This window comes from Babylonia areolata, chromosome 14 (assembly GCF_041734735.1).
Source record: "Babylonia areolata isolate BAREFJ2019XMU chromosome 14, ASM4173473v1, whole genome shotgun sequence".
NCBI classification, from domain to species: domain Eukaryota; kingdom Metazoa; phylum Mollusca; class Gastropoda; order Neogastropoda; family Buccinidae; genus Babylonia; species Babylonia areolata.
In genome coordinates, this window is record NC_134889.1 from 24,252,462 (window position 1) to 24,257,461 (window position 5,000).

The 5,000-nt window shown below is 44.0% G+C and overlaps 1 protein-coding gene across 1 annotated transcript in view; it reads left to right on the forward strand.

Moving 5' to 3' along the window:
* LOC143289933 (protein lev-9-like) overlaps positions 1–5,000 on the forward strand; it is a 299,788-nt gene that overhangs the window by 268,766 nt on the left and 26,022 nt on the right. The window lies entirely within an intron of this gene.

The following is a 5,000-nucleotide window of genomic DNA, read 5'->3' on the forward strand; positions in this document are numbered from 1 at the left end:
TTTTTCCCATCATAATTATTATTTATTTATTTATGTATGTACGCTTCTCTCTCTCTCTCTCTCTCTCTCTCTCTCTCTCTCTCTCTCTCTCTCTCTCTCTCTATCACCTTCACCTCACCTCTCCCGTAGTCTGGGTTCAGACCGTTGGGGCACCGCTGCTGACCTGGCCACCACTCCTCTCCACTCTTCACGGTTTTCTGATTTCCTCAGGGCGTCACCGAGCGTCAAGCCTGTCCACCCCCGGATGTTGTCTTCCCATCTCTTCTTCTGCCGTCCTCTCCTTCTGCCTCCTTGTACGGTGCCTTGCAGGAACGTTTTGGCAAGACCAGATGATCGGGAGATGTGTCCATACCATCTAAGTTTGCGTTTTTTCACTATGGACAGAAGGTCTTCGTAGGGTCCAATACTTTGCTGGATTCTGTTCTTCACTTCCGTGTTAGTGATGTGGTCTCTGTAGGAGATGCCAAGTAGTCTACGAAAGCATCTCATCTCGACAGCTTGGATTCTTCTCTCGATGTCTGCAGTCAGGGTCCAAGTCTCGCAGGCGTAGAGCAATATTGATATAACCAGGGAACGCATCAGTCTGATTTTTGAGCTGAGAGCGATGTTTTTGTTGTTCCAGATGGTGTTCAGCTTGTTGAGTGCCGTTGTTGTTTGGGCAATTCTCGAGAGTACTTCTGGTTTAGATCCTTCATCTGACACGATTGCTCCCAGATATTTGAAGCTGTGGACTGTTTTAAGCTTTTCGTCGTTGACTTTGATGTCAATGCTGATGCCGTTGGTGTTGTTAGTCATCAGTTTGGTTTTCTCCGCACTGATTTGCATTCCATACGATGTGGAGGCTTTGTCTAGATGTTTGACCAGGCTTGCCAGTTCTTCTTCTTTTCCAGCCAGTCCATCAATGTCGTCGGCAAAACGTAGGTTTGTGATTGTTCTGCCGCCTATGCTGACTGTTCCTACATGCTCTTCCAGTGCGTCAGTCATTATTCTTTCTAAGAAGATGTTGAAGAGTGTTGGGGAGAGTAGGCAGCCTTGTCTCACTCCGACTGTGGTTCTGAACCAGTCCCCGATGCTATTGTTGAGGTAGACGGCGCTGGTGGCTTTGTCATAGAGGTGCTGTATCAGTCTAATCAGGTTGGCGTTGATGTTGTACAGATTCATGGTAGCCCACAAAGCTGCATGCCAGACCCTGTCAAATGCCTTCTTAAAATCAATGAAGACATGGTAGAGGTCTTGTTGGTGTTGATGGTACCTCTCACATAGCAACCTCAAGTTGAAGATTTGTTCAGTTGTGCTCCTTCCTGGTCTGAAACCTGCCTGTTCTTCAGCAATGATGTTTTCTGCTTGTGGTTTCAGTCTGTTAAGCAGGATTTTCAACATGACTTTGCTGGGATGACTAATCAGGCTGATGGTGCGGTAGTTTTGACACTGCTGGAGATTGCCCTTTTTGGGAAGGGTGATGATCAGTGATTGTGTCCACGGTGTGGGCCATTCCCCTGTTTGCCAGATCTTGTTGCAGATTTTCAGTAGCCCATCTATCATAACTTCACCCCCTGCTTGGACCAGTTCTGATGGGATGTTGTCCACTCCTGCCGATTTCCCTTTTTTCAGCGATGCTATTGCTGCCTCTATTTCTTCACGGAGTATGGGGTGATTACTGTTATCAGTGGCTGGTGGGACATTCAGTATTGCTGGATCACCTGTGGTCTGTATGTTGTATAGCTCTGAGCAGTATTCTGTCCATCGCTTTAGGATGTCTTGTTCTTCTGTTAGACATTTTCCATCCTTGGTCTGGATGTTGGACATAGTTCTACCTTGCCTTGTGTTGGTAAGTTCTTTCACAACTTGGTAGGCTTTCTTGCTGTTGTTTCTTGTCAGGTTTTCCTCTATGTCCTGGCATTTTCCTTCAATCCAATTCTCCCTTGCCTTCTTCATGCTTCTCTTGATTTCGGTGTTAACTGCTTTGTACTGTTTTGCCCCTTCTTCTTCATTCTTTTTCTTTTTCAGGTCTCTACGTTTGTCACACAGCTGTAGGATGTCGTCCGTGACCCAGGGCTTCTTTTTATATATATATATGTGTGTGTGTGTGTATATATATATATACTTTTTTTTTTCTTTTTTTTCAAGGCCTGAGAAAGCGCGTTGGGTTACGCTGCTGGTCAGGCATCTGCTTGGCAGATGTGGTGTAGCGTATATGGATTTGTCCGAACGCAGTGACGCCTCCTTGAGCTACTGATACTGATGAATTATACAGAAGGAATATGAAAGCCACCCCCCCCCCCCCCCCCCTCAGCCTGCCTCCCCCGCCCCAACCCCCAACCACCCGTCCTGTGTCTGCTGATAATAATCGTCATCTCAACGCTTCTGTTGTCACTATCTGTGTGTCTCCAGAGATCTCTTGCTGTGGACGGTGGAAAAGTTAGCGTGTGGGGGCAAAGTCTCTGTGGAGAGATTGTTGCGTGTGCTGCATTGTTTATGAGACGCTGTTGGTTCAGTGATAATGATCTTGTTTTGATTGGTTTCTTTGTGTGTGTGGGAGTGTGTGTGTGTGTGTGTGTGTGTGTGTGTGTGGTTTTTTCCCCTTGTCTAGCCAAGTGTCGGACAAGAGTACAGTCCCTTGCATTGTTGATTCATTCATGAGGCCAATATCTAGCGACAATGTTGCTTGATTAGTTTTTTTGTTTTGTGTTTTTTCCAAGGTCATGGTTACGTTTTTATTCCTGAACAAAAAAACCACACACACAAATGGGATGGTCTACATGATAAAAAAAAAGAAAAGAAATAAATAAAAGAAATTAAAAAAAAGAAACAATTTTCGACGAGAACAAAAAAACAAACAAAACATGGTGAAAATAAAAGTAGACATGATTGTTCAGTACACAGTGAACGTGTATGTGTATAGGTAATGTTCATTTATAAAGTATCAAATGAACGGGGAACATGTTTTTTTGTTTTGTTTTTTTTAGTATATAAAAAAACGTTGAAAAAAAAAGACACAAACTACATTAACTGAGACAATGTGTGTGGGGATTTAGCCGAGCGGATTAGTAATATTTCAGTGTTTTTGCATGATCATTTTTCACAATTCACGCTGGCTTCAAAACGGAGTTATCGTAAATTAGACGAGAGTACTTAATAGCGTTTGTATTTTTATTGTAGTGTAGACTCAGCAACTGGGCCAGTGCTGTTCTCTTCTCTGATCTGTTTTTATGTATTCAGTTTTATTTCATTTTATATATTCAGTTATTGCAAGGTTTAAATACAGACACTCATCAGATCAAAAGCAAGTAGTAACAATGATGAACACGCACGCACGCACACGCACACACACACACACACACACACACACACGTATATATGATAGTCAGTCGTGTCCGACTATGACCATCAGAACAGCAGAGGAGGCAACTGCTGTTCCGACTATTTGGGCTAGAATTTGATTATAGTGGAGAGTTGCCCAAGTTACATCCCCACTCTCTCTGCCAAGAGGGTTTTAGGACAGTCGACGTTGGGGTGGTTCACAAAGGCCAACCAGCCCACAAGGCTGCAGCACTAAGAGCCAGTGCAGTTTTGCCTCCTAGTTTGAGTCATAGTCCTTCACAAAAGACTAAGCTGTAAATGGTTTCCCATTGACTGGAGATACCATTGATAATACAGCTCTCACTTTGCTGTTGGCCCAACTGTAAACTTATGTCAATCTGTGATATAAGCCGATTGTTGGGCCGCACACACACACACACACACACACACACACACACACACACACACACACACACACACACACACACACACACATTATTCCTAAACAGAAAAGTAAGTACGTACCCCCCACTATAATAATACTGGCCCTGCTCCATACGTGTACTCGCCCGACGCAGTGAACGACGCATACCGTGCATTACCAACTTTAGGTATTTTATTCTCCTCCTCCTTCTTCTTCTTCTTATGCGCGTACAAAACTGAAGCAATGATCATAGGAACTAAACAAAAACTCTCTTCCATCACAACTGACACAATCAAACTTGGCAGTACATCCATCCCTCTTTCCAGTTCAGTCAGGAACCTCGGCGTTGTCCTTGACAACACACTGTCCATGCAAAAAATTTATCAGTCAGACATGTCAATCCTGCCACTGTCAATTGCGGCGCATCAGTTCCATCCGGAAATATCTGTCCATTGACGCAACATCTAGACTTGTCGTTTCTCTCATTCTCTCTCGCCTTGACTACTGTAACTCTCTGTTGTCTGGTTTGCCTGCTTCATCCATTCAGTCCCTTCAGCGCATACAAAACTCTGCTGCCCGACTCGTCCTCAGAAAAAAAAAATCTGAGCACATCACTCTTCTTTTGCAACATCTCCACTGGCTCCCTCTCACACAGAATAAAGTACAAGATCAGCACTCTATGTTATAAATGTATTCACAAATCAGCCCCTTCCTATCTCTGTGGCTGCCTTCACCTCTACACTCCATCTCGCTCACTACGATCAGTTTCGGATCCACTCTATTTACGCATACCCAGATTCAAGCTCTCGACTGTTGGCCGCCGTTCTTTCTCTGTCTCTGGACCTTGCAACTGGAATGAACTTCCTCTTCCACACTCAGCTCTTTCAAGTCTGGCCTTGAAACCCACCTCTTCCCAAAATAGCCTCCCTTCCCTGCCTCTTTCTTGTCTTCAGTTTCTCCAGTTTTAGAGTTAAGCATGCGTGTGAATGACTGGTGCGAAAGCGCTTTGATTTGATTCTGCACAAGATTCAGCGCTATATAAATACCATTATTATTATTATTAGACATAGACAGCGGAGCAACAAGAAGCTAACAGCTTATATCGTGCTCAGGAATGCGATTGATTAATTGCGATTGATTAATTGTTGTCGTTGGTTTCCTTGGACGGCTGGTGAACGTTACACAATTGCAATTATGTTGGAATGCGTGTTTTCCAATTGCATATACATGACAGTCACTGGAGTCATTGTTTTCCTTCTTTGAGCAGCCGTGGAGA